Raw genomic sequence first — 12,500 nt, forward strand, 5'->3', positions numbered from 1 at the left:
TGACAGGTTATGACAGTGTTATGTCCATATTATGCCAGGTTATGACAGCTGTTATGACATATTACGCCATGGTTATGACCATGTCATAACGTGTTATGACGCTGGGTGTCAAGTAAAGTGTTACTGAGTAACTTTTTACACTCTGTAGAGTGGGACCATTTGCTATCTGAAGTAGTGTCAAAATGAACTCTTTAGGTGCTGATTTAACACCCCGACAATGTACTGTGTACCCGCTCATAATATAGTGATAACACACTAAACGGCTCACTCCTTATCAAATGATTGCCTGGGATTGAAATCACATAATTGGAAGAAAGCGACGAGCAAGAACGAGAAGAGAAAAAAAAGCCATTAAAAATATATATATATGATCCAGTAGGGAGATGTATCTCATTTACATAAGTATTCACACCCCTGAGTCAATACTTTGTTGAACTATTATGAATTAATTTTCATCAGATGATTGTTCGCAAATTATAAAACGCCATCTGATTAGCTAGACAGCGATTTGAAATTACATTCCACACAAAAGACATGGGTGAGTCATAGCGATAAAGAGAAAACACATCATTAATCTACACACTAGACCTCTACAGAGTGAGTCATTACTCTACACACTAGACCTCTACAGAGTGAGTCATTACTCTACACACTAGACCTCTACAGAGTGAGTCATTACTCTACACACTAGACCTCTACAGAGTGAGTCATTACTCTACACACTAGACCTCTACAGAGTGAGTCATTACTCTACACACTAGACCTCTACAGAGTGAGTCATTACTCTACACACTAGACCTCTACAGAGTGAGTCATTACTCTACACACTAGACCTCTACAGAGTGAGTCATTACTCTACACACTAGACCTCTACAGAGTGAGTCATTACTCTACACACTAGACCTCTACAGAGTGAGTCATTACTCTACACACTAGACCTCTACAGAGTGAGTCATTACTCTACACACTAGACCTCTACAGAGTGAGTCATTACTCTACACACTAGACCTGTACAGAGTGAGTCATTACTCTACACACTAGACCTCTACAGAGTGAGTCATTACTCTACACACTAGACCTCTACAGAGTGAGTCATTACTTTACACACTAGACCTGTACAGAGTGAGTCATTACTCTACACACTAGACCTCTACAGAGTGAGTCATTAATCTACACACTAGACCTCTACAGAGTGAGTCATTACTCTACACACTAGACCTGTACAGAGTGAGTCATTACTCTACACACTAGACCTCTACAGAGTGAGTCATTACTCTACACACTAGACCTCTACAGAGTGAGTCATTACTCTACACACTAGACCTCTACAGAGTGAGTCATTACTCTACACACTAGACCTCTACAGAGTGAGTCATTACTCTACACACTAGACCTCTACAGAGTGAGTCATTACTCTACACACTAGACCTCTACAGTGAGTCATTACTCTACACACTAGACCTCTACAGAGTGAGTCATTACTCTACATTACTCTCCTTCATCGTGCACTACCCAGAGGATCCTGGTCAAAAGTAGCACACTTTATAGGGAATAGGGTACAATTTGGGACACAAACAGAGACACTGTGACAAAGTACTGTAGCTAGCACTACTGACCGGTCGCTGATGGACAGAGAACTTGGCAGGGAACATCCTTTGTCCCAGTCACCATCCATCACATCCTAAAGAGAAAAAAATCACTCAAGGATAAAATGTTGATCCCTTGAGGATGGATTCTAACCAAGATGAATTGTATTTACACATTATTTAATAATCAATCAATCAAATGTATTTATAAACCCCTTTTTACATCAGCAGATGTCACAAAGTGCTTGAGAGTCGGGAAGAAAGTTCAGGGAGTGAGTGTTATAATAAATAAATGCAACATAATACAAAACAAGAACAACGCCCAGACTAAACAATGTAACAGAACCAATAACCAATCGGGAAGGAACCAAAGAGAGTGACAGATATAGGGAAGGAACCAAAGGGAGTGACAGATATAGGGAAGGAACCAAAGGGAGTGACAGATATAGGGAAGGAACCAAAGGGAGTGACAGATATAGGGAAGGAACCAAAGGGAGTGACAGATATAGGGAAGGAACCAAAGGGAGTGACAGATATAGGGAAGGAACCAAAGGGAGTGACAGATATAGGGAAGGAACCAAAGGGAGTGACAGATATAGGGAAGGAACCAAAGGGAGGGACATATATAGGGAAGGAACCAAAGGGAGTGACAGATATAGGGAAGGAACCAAAGGGAGGGACATATATAGGGAAGGAACCAAAGGGAGGGACATATATAGGGAAGGAACCAAAGAGAGTGACATATATAGGGAAGGAACCAAAGGGAGGGACATATATAGGGAAGGAACCAAAGGGAGTGACAGATATAGGGAAGGAACCAAAGGGAGTGACAGATATAGGGAAGGACCAAAGGGAGTGACAGATATAGGGAAGGAACCAAAGGGAGTGACAGATATAGGGAAGGAACCAAAGGGAGTGACAGATATAGGGAAGGAACCAAAGGGAGTGACAGATATAGGGAAGGAACCAAAGGGAGTGACAGATATAGGGAAGGAACCAAAGGGAGTGACAGATATAGGGAAGGAACCAAAGGGAGTGACATATATAGGGAAGGAACCAAAGGGAGGGACATATATAGGGAAGGAACCAAAGGGAGGGACATATATAGGGAAGGAACCAAAGGGAGGGACATATATAGGGAAGGAACCAAAGAGAGTGACATATATAGGGAAGGAACCAAAGGGAGGGACATATATAGGGAAGGAACCAAAGGGAGTGACAGATATAGGGAAGGAACCAAAGGGAGTGACAGATATAGGGAAGGAACCAAAGGGAGGGACATATATAGGGAAGGAACCAAAGGGAGGGACATATATAGGGAAGGAACCAAAGGGAGGGACATATATAGGGAAGGAACCAAAGGGAGTGACATATATAGGGAAGGAACCAAAGGTAGTGACACATATAGGGAAGGAACCAAAGGGAGTGACATATATAGGGAAGGAACCAAAGGGAGTGACATATATAGAGAAGGAACCAAAGGGAGTGACAGATATAGGGAAGGAACCAAAGGGAGTGACATATATAGGGAAGGAACCAAAGGGAGGGACATATATAAGGAAGGAACCAAAGGGAGTGACATATATAGGGAAGGAACCAAAGGTAGTGACATATATAGAGAAGGAACCAAAGGGAGTGACAGATATAGGGAAGGAACCAAAGGGAGTGACATATATAGGGAAGGAACCAAAGGGAGTGACATATATAGGGAAGGAACCAAAGGGAGTGACATATATAGAGAAGGAACCAAAGGGAGTGACAGATATAGGGAAGGAACCAAAGGGAGTGACAGATATAGGGAAGGAACCAAAGGGAGGGACATATATAGGGAAGGAACCAAAGGGAGGGACATATATAGGGAAGGAACCAAAGGGAGTGACATATATAGGGAAGGAACCAAAGGTAGTGACATATATAGGGAAGGAACCAAAGGGAGTGACATATATAGAGAAGGAACCAAAGGGAGTGACAGATATAGGGAAGGAACCAAAGGGAGTGACATATATAGGGAAGGAACCAAAGGGAGGGACATATATAGGGAAGGAACCAAAGGGAGTGACATATATAGGGAAGGAACCAAAGGTAGTGACATATATAGAGAAGGAACCAAAGGGAGTGACAGATATAGGGAAGGAACCAAAGGGAGTGACATATATAGGGAAGGAACCAAAGGGAGTGACATATATAGGGAAGGAACCAAAGGGAGTGACATATATAGAGAAGGAACCAAAGGGAGTGACAGATATAGGGAAGGAACCAAAGGGAGTGACATATATAGGGAAGGAACCAAAGGGAGTGACAGATATAGGGAAGGAACCAAAGGGAGTGACATATATAGGGAAGGAACCAAAGGGAGTGACATATATAGAGAAGGAACCAAAGGGAGTGACAGATATAGGGAAGGAACCAAAGGGAGTGACATATATAGGGAAGGAACCAAAGGGAGTGACATATATAGGGAAGGAACCAAAGGGAGTGACATATATAGAGAAGGAACCAAAGGGAGTGACAGATATAGGGAAGGAACCAAAGGGAGTGACAGATATAGGGAAGGAACCAAAGGGAGTGACATATATAGGGAAGGAACCAAAGGGAGTGACATATATAGGGACGGAACCAAAGGGAGTGACATATATAGAGAAGGAACCAACGGGAGTGACATATATAGGGAAGGAACCAAAGGGAGTGACAGATATCAGGCAGGAACCAAAGGGAGTGACATATATCAGGCAGGAACCAAAGGGGGTGACAGATATAGGGAAGGAACCAAAGGGAGTGACAGATATAGGGAAGGAACCAAAGGGAGTGACAGATATAGAGAAGGAACCAAAGGGAGTGACAGATATAGGGAAGGAACCAAAGGGAGTGACAGATATCAGGCAGGAACCAAAGGGAGTGACAGATATAGGGAAGGAACCAAAGGGAGTGACATATATAGGGAAGGAACCAACGGGAGGGACAGATATAGGGAAGGAACCAAAGGGAGTGACATATATAGGGAAGGAACCAAAGGGAGTGACAGATATAGGGAAGGAACCAAAGGGAGTGACATATATAGGGAAGGAACCAAAGGGAGTGACAGATATAGGGAAGGAACCAAAGGGAGTGACAGATATAGGGAAGGTAATCAGGGAGGTGATGGAGTCCAGGTGAGTCTGATGACACGCAGGTGAGCGTAACGATGGTGACAGGTGTGCGCCATAAAGAGCAGCCTGGTGACCTAGAGGCCGGAGAGGGAGGACACGTGATACTTCAGAAAGTATTCGTACACCGTCACTAAGTTGAACTATTCCACATGTTGTTGTGTTACAGCCTGAATTAAAAAATATATTAAATATTGATTTTTTTCTTACCCTTCTACACACAACACTCCATCGTGACAAAGTGAAAACACATTTTTAGAAATTTTAGCAAATTTATTGAAAATAAAATAAATAAAATATCTAATTTACATCAGTCTGGGTAGTTCCATATGGTTGTGCTCTTGGAAACTCTCAACACTCTAGAACTTGTTTTACACCCTTCCCCAGATATATATATGCAACAATTCTATCTCAGATATCTACAGTTCCTTCATGGTATAGTCTCTGCCCGGACATGCACTGTCAACTGTGGGACCTTATATAGACAAGTGTGCTTCTTTCTAAATCATGTCCAAACCATTGAATCGGCCACAAGTTGGACTCCAATCAAGTTTCAGCAGCATATCAAGGATGACACACACACACTTCTACACCTGCTTCTACACCTGCATTGCTTGCTGTTTGGGGTTTTAGGCTGGGTGTCTGTACAGCACTTCGAGATATTAGCTGATGTACGAAGGGCTATATAAAATAAACTTGATTTGATTTGATGATCAAAAGATGCACCGGAGCTCAATTTGGAGTGTCATAGAAAAGGGGTGTGAATACTTATGTAAATTAGATATTTCTGTATTTCATTTTCAATTAATTTGCTAAAATTTCTAAAAACATGTTTTCACTTTGTCATGGGGTATTGTGTGTAGATGGGCGAGAAAAAAAAATATTGAATCCATTTTGAATTCAGGCTGTAACACAGCAAAATGTGGACTAAGTCAAGGGGTATGAATACGTTGTGAAGGTACTGTAAATGCAATGGGGATGACATATCGTTGGGAACCAACACTGTAACCGATCACCTGCAGACAAAGGGAGAAGCTGTCAGTTTCCCCCCCCCCCCGCTTCCCTCCCTCCATCCCCTGCCTTCAGACTCGTGATCCCTCATCGGCTATGAGGAAGGACAGTGGCAGAGTGGAGAGGACTCCCTTTATGCCTGAAGGTCAGGGTGAGGACAGTATGGGTGTGTGTCCTGTAAGCAGCAGAAGAGGAAAGGAGGACAGAGCAGAGCGTCAGCCGCAGTCACCTCTGTGCTAATCAGCCTGCTGGCTGGCTGACGAGGTGTCAGTTAGTGGCGGGGAGAGCTTCTCCCTTTGCTTTTTGGCAGCAAATTATAGGGGCTGGTGGAGCAACTGTGTGTGTGTGTGTGTGTGTGTGTGTGTGTGTGTGTGTGTGTGTGTGTGTGTGTGTGTGTGTGTGTGTGTGTGTGTGTGTGTGTGTGTGTGTGTGCGTGTGCGTGTGCGTGTGCGTGTGCGTGTGCGTGTGCGTGTGTGTGTGCGTGTGCGTGTGTGATGTGATGTGCCAGCAGCTAGTTTTGCACTTTTTTTTGTCCGCCCCGTCTCCATGCCTCCCTCCTTCCGTCCTCCCCCCCCTTCCTCTTTGCTTACATAGACATTATGCTACAGTGACTGTAGTTCATCCCTGCTTCCCCCGCTGCAGTAAGGGCAAAGAGACACAGCTACCATTGAATGCTATCTATCTGCAATATGCCGGTGTTATCAGAGTGTGGCAACATTTCACGTTACAGGGCTGTTGAGGCAGACTCAATAGCCTGGGTTCAGACATGGGTTCAAATGGTATTTCAAATCTTTCAAACACTCTAGAAGGGCTTGCCTGAGTTTGGCTGGCATAACACAAAACACATCCCTCCAGGCAGGTTAAAACCAACGTATTCGATGCATTTCAAATCCTATTTGAACCCAGGTCTACCTGGGTGTGGTTACCATAGGAGACATGTTGGGTGTGTCAGAGAGATGTCTGGGATGGGAAGGGTTCTATCTCTGTGAGAGGGAGCATGACCTAACAGTGGTGTAGCTCCTTTCTCATTGGGCAGTGAGTTCTCCCTATCAGACTGGTTGGCACGATGAAGGGTCTTTTATATCCCAGGGTTACTCCTGACCATCTGCACCAAGTCATTAACAGGCCGTTTCACACTCAATTGTTTCACACACGTCGTCTTTTTCATTTCGCCAATTACAGTGCTACCAGTTTTATTGGGATCAAGCTTAATGAGAAAGTAGAGTTTGTTTCCTGGATGTACGGTAAATGGCTTTAGATCAGGTCTCTTCATTATGAGCGTGTTGTATTGGATAAATCCGGGCTGCAGAAGAAGTGTAGGTTAATTCAATGCGGCATCATGGACGCCGTGTCAAGCAGTGGAGATCACATTGCGGGGCACACTACTCAGTGGTAAGAAAAACAAGACCGTGGTATGCTGTGCTGCAGACTGTGTGTGTGTGTGAGGGATAGAGAGAGAGAGGGGGGGGGGGGGGGCAGGGAAGGAATAGAGGGGGAGAAAAGGAGGGTGTAGAGGTTGAGGGGGAGAAAAGGAGGGTGTATAGGTTGAGGGGGAGAAAAGGAGGGTGTAGAGGATGAGGGGGAGAAAAGGAGGGTGTAGAGGATGAGGGGGAGAAAAGGAGGGTGTAGAGGTTGAGGGGGAGACAAGGAGGGTGTAGAGGTTGAGGGGGAAACAAGGAGGGTGTAGAGGTTGAGTGGGAGAAAAGGAGGGTGTGGAGGTTGAGGGGGAGACAAGGAGGGTGTAGAGGTTGAGGGGGAGAAAAGGAGGGTGTAGAGGTTGAGGGGGAGACAAGGAGGGTGTAGAGGTTGAGGGGGAGACAAGGAGGGTGTAGAGGTTGAGGGGGAGAAAAGGAGGGTGTAGAGGTTGAGGGGGAGAAAAGGAGGGTGTAGAGGTTGAGGGGGAGAAAAGGAGGGTGTAGAGGTTGAGGGGGAGACAAGGAGGGTGTAGAGGTTGAGGGGGAGACAAGGAGGGTGTAGAGGTTGAGGGGGAGACAAGGAGGGTGTAGAGGTTGAGGGGGAGAAAAGGAGGGTGTAGAGGTTGAGGGGGAGAAAATGAGGGTGTAGAGGTTGAGGGGGAGACAAGGAGGGTGTAGAGGTTGAGGGGGAGACAAGGAGGGTGTAGAGGTTGAGGGGGAGAAAAGGAGGGTGTAGAGGTTGAGGGGGAGAAAAGGGGGGTGTAGATGTTGAGGGGGAGACAAGGAGGGTGTAGAGGTAGAGGGGGAGACAAGGAGGGTGTAGAGGTAGAGGGGGAGAAAAGGAGGGTGTAGAGGTTGAGGGGGAAAAAAAAGAGGGTGTAGAGGTTGAGGGGGAGACAAGGAGGGTGTAGAGGTTGAGGGGGAGACAAGGAGGGTGTAGAGGTTGAGGGGGAGAAAAAGGAGGGTGTAGAGGTTGAGGGGGAGAAAAGGAGGGTGTAGAGGTTGAGGGGGAGAAAAGGAGGGTGTATAGGTTGAGGGGGAGACAAGGAGGGTGTAGAGGTTGAGGGGGAGAAAAAGGAGGGTGTAGAGGTTAAGGGGGAGAAGAGGAGGGTGTAGAGGTTGAGGGGGACACAAAGAGGGTGTAGAGGTTGAGGGGGAGAAAAAGGAGGGTGTAGAGGTTGAGGGGCGAGCAAGAAAGAGAGATACAGTGATCCCTCGCCACTTCGCGGTTCACTTATCGCGGATTCGCTATTTCGCGGATTTTCATAATGCAATTTTTTTTTTTTTTTGGTGCATTGTGCTCTGCATTCTGATTCGCTAAAAACTCACTCCCGCTTCTTGTATCAAAACATGCTACGAATTGTGCTATCATTTTGTCGTCTCGTGCAGTTATGTGTACGTACATAAAACAGCTTGGCAAATTTACATTAAGTTGGCCAAATTATCTTGTAATTTCGAACATCTCCTAAACCCATAATGTCGACGAAACGGCCTACACGTGAGTCACTGTATTTGTATACATGTAATAGTTGCTAATTGTAAAAAAAAAAAAAGTTTTCTATTTCGCGGATTTCACTTATCGCGGGTCATTTTCGGAACGTAACCCCCGCGATAAACGAGGGATTACTGTAATGTCAACCAAGGGGCGAGGAGGGATGGGGGAAGGGGGAAGGGACAGGGGCTAACTGGGCCAACGCACAGATACCACACACACACCTCCCCATTCAATTACAGTCAATCATCTTTAGCACCATGTCCTTCACATACACACACACACACACACACACACACACACACACGCACGCACGCACGCACGCACGCACGCAATACACCAGGCCTCCATTTCTGATGCTATAACACTGACTTTGGTCAAAACTTCAACTCTAAACAGCAACATCGTTCACTGCTGCATCACTGTTGGTATTCATCACTGTTGGTATTCGTCACTGTTGGTATTCATCACTGTTGGAATTCATCACTGTTTCAATTCAAAATAAGAAAAATACATAATCTCCTTTCACTTCCCAACTTACCTCCGTTTTTCCATCTCTTCTTTCTTTCCTTCCCTCTGCATTTGTTGTTGCTCTTTGTGCAGTGCAGGTCCCAGCTTTCCTAGCAACAGCAACAGCCTGGCTGGCTGGCTGGCTGGCTGGCTGGCTGGCTGGCCAGCTGCCACCATCTGGCCGGAGTTCAAAATGGACTCTCTCTGAGGAATGGCAGTCAGTCTGTCAGTCTCCCTCCCTCCCTCTCTCCCCCCTCTCTCTCCCTCTCTCTCGCTCTCTCTCTCCCTCTCTCTCTCTCTCCCTCTCTCTCTCTCCCTCTCTCTCTCTCCCTCTCTCTTTCTCCCTCCCTCTCTTTCTCTCTCTCTCTCTTTCCCTCTCGCTCTCTCCCTCTCTCTCTGTATCTCTCTCTCTCTATCGCTCTCTCTCTCTCCCCCCTCTCTTTCAAATTCAAATTCAAGCTGCTTTATTGGCATGAAAAACATTGTGTCAACATTGCCAAAGCAACAATGTATACATTGTAATAAAATTATAAACAATAACAAATAATAATATAAAATGGCAGTAAATAATAATACAAAATTAAATACAAAAATAATAACAATAAAATGGTAACAGTCAATAGTTGAATGTAATGTAATAAATATAAAAATATAAATGGAAAATTAAACTATAACTAACTTATAACTAAATTACATCAGTACTAGAAGAGGACTGGCCACCCCTCATAGCCTGGTTCCTCTCTAGGTTTCTTCCTAGGTTTTGGCCTTTCTAGGGAGTTTTTCCTAGCCACCGTGCTTCTACACCTGCATTGCTTGCTGTTTGGGGTTTTAGGCTGGGTTTCTGTACAGCACTTTGAGATATCAGCTGATGTACGAAGGGCTATATAAAATAAACTTGATTGATTGATTGATACTACAACTACTATCATCATTACCACTACTACCACCACCATCACTAAACTGCTATCATTACCATTACCACCCATACCACTACTACTTGGAATGATAAACAACAATAATAATAGTAATAATAATAATAGTAATAACAATAACAGTCATAATAAGTAAGTTACTGTTTACTATGCAGATGTTATTATTCAGTGTCCCTTAGGCTATGGCAGGCAAATACATATTTGGCTACAAGAGGAGCCATTGCTCCTTCGATCATGAGTATTTTTAGTTTTTCCTCTGGGTTTAATAAGTTAAAATTTGGAATAAATGTAGTCATTTCTGTGAATAATGAATCTATTGGTGAGGAATATTTATCACAGTAGAGGAGAAAGTGCATCTCTGTTTCTACCTCCGCTGTCGTGCAGTGACCACATACTTCCTCTTTGGGTAGCCATGTCTTTTTATGTCTGCTCGTTTCTATTGCCAATTGGTGGTCACTCAGCCTGTACTTGGTAAGGATCTGTGTCTGCTTCGTATCTCTGACAGAGTAGAGATAATCAGCCAATTCATATTCTCTGTTTAGGGTCAGATAGCAATTTAGTCGGCTTTGGGATTTTGTTTCGTTTTTCCAATGTAGTATATGAATCCTTTGATTGGTTCATGATTTTGTTTATTGGAATTCTTTCTTTTGAAGCAGTGCTGGTGTCAGCTTGGTTGGTTAGGTCCAACACCAGCTGACTGAGAGGGCTCGTTTCTGGGCTCAGCTCTTGGGTTTGAAGTGCTTTAAATTGCAGACTCGAATTTGGACTTGAATTTAGATGTAGCCAAAATTTTTATGATATTTTCTGTATTTTCATTATTACTGGAAAGCGGCCCAATTCTGCCCTACATGCATTAGTTGGTGTATTTCTCTGGACTTGTAGGATTTTCCGACAGTATTCCGCAATTAGGGCTTCAATTGGATGTTTGTCCCACATTTTAAAGTCCAGTTTAATGAGTCGCCCCCAAACCTCACTTCCGTAAAGAGCTATTGGTAGGATTACACTGTCAAATATTTTGGTCCAAATTCTAATTGGGATGTTGATTTTGAATAATTTCATTTTTATTGCATACAATGCTCTGCGGACCAAGGTAGGTGTAATTTTTTGTGTGTTCAATTATGGTGTTGTTCAGAGTGAATTTATATTTGTGTTTCTGACATCTGTTTTTTTTGTGGAAAATGATTTTAGATTTTGGAAAATTTACTGCCAATATTGCTCTAGAATATTAATGTTCTGTTGAAGACCTTCTTTGGTTGGTGATAGAAGTACCAAGTCATCAGCAAATAGCAGGTATTTCACCTCTGTGTCAAATAGTGTGAGTCCTGGGGCTGGAGAATGGTCCAACATGTCTGCTAATTCATTGATATAAATGTTGAAAAGATTTGGACTCAAACTGCAGCCTTGTCTCACACCTCGACGTTGTGAAAATAATTCTGTTCTTTAGTTTTTGATTTGTATTGCACACTTGTTTTCTGTGTACATACATTTTATTAAGTCATACACCTTACCACCAAGCCCACTTTGTAGAATTTTGTAGAATAGCCCTTCGTGCCAAATAGAATCAAATGCTTTTTTAAAGTCAATAAAGCAAGCAAAGATTTTGCCCTCTTTTTTTTGGTGGACGTGTTTATTAATTAGTGTGTGTAAGGTATATATGGTCAGTAGTGCGATGGTTAGGGAGAAAGCCAATTTGACATTTAGTTATTACATTTTTTTCTTGAAGAAAGGTTTGAATTCTTGAATTAAAAATGCTAAAAACTTTTCCCAAGTTACTGTTTACGCAAATTCCCCTGTAAATATTGGGGTCTGATTTGTCTCCACTTTTGTGGATAGAGGAGATGAGCCCCTGGTTCCAGACATCAGGGAAGCAGCCAGAAGTTAAAACCATGTTGAACAATTTAAGCACAGCATTTTCCAACTCAGGTGTGCTGTTTTTCAGCATTTCATTTCTGATGTTGTCTAGACAACAAGCCTTCTTTGATTTAATAGATTTGAGCTTTTCATTTAGTTCTTGTTGGGTTATTGGGTAATCTAATGGATTTTGGTTGTTTTTAATGACTGATTCAAGGTGTTAAATTTTTCTTTAATTTCTAATTGGTTTCCCTCTCGCTCTCTCTCTCCCTCTCTCTCTGTCTCTCTCTCTCTCTCTCTCTCTCTCTCTCTCTCTCTCTCTCTCTCTCTCTCTCTCCCTCTCGCTCTCTCGCTCTCTCTCTCCCTGCTCAGTGCCTGCCACAGTGTGTACATGTGTTTCTGTGTGTGAGTGTATAGTGCGTAGTGTGTATGTGTATAGTGCGTAGTGTGTGTGTGTGTGTGTGTGTGTGTGTGTGTGTGTGTGTGTGTGTGTGTGTGTGTGTGTGTGTGTGTGTGTGTGTGTGTGTATAGTGAGGTGTGTGTGTGTGTGTGTGTGTATA

The 12,500-nt window shown here is 43.7% G+C and overlaps 1 long non-coding RNA gene across 1 annotated transcript in view; it reads right to left on the reverse strand.

Moving 5' to 3' along the window:
• The window catches only part of LOC139580360 (uncharacterized), a 212,084-nt gene extending 202,698 nt beyond the window's left edge, over positions 1–9,386 (reverse strand). Inside the window, exon 1 of the long non-coding RNA XR_011676024.1 lies at positions 9,189–9,386. This is a non-coding gene — a long non-coding RNA (uncharacterized lncRNA). The remainder of the gene's footprint in view (positions 1–9,188) is intronic.
• Positions 9,387–12,500: the final 3,114 nt, after the last annotated feature.

Source organism: Salvelinus alpinus, chromosome 7 (genome assembly GCF_045679555.1).
Source record: "Salvelinus alpinus chromosome 7, SLU_Salpinus.1, whole genome shotgun sequence".
NCBI classification, from domain to species: Eukaryota; Metazoa; Chordata; class Actinopteri; order Salmoniformes; family Salmonidae; genus Salvelinus; species Salvelinus alpinus.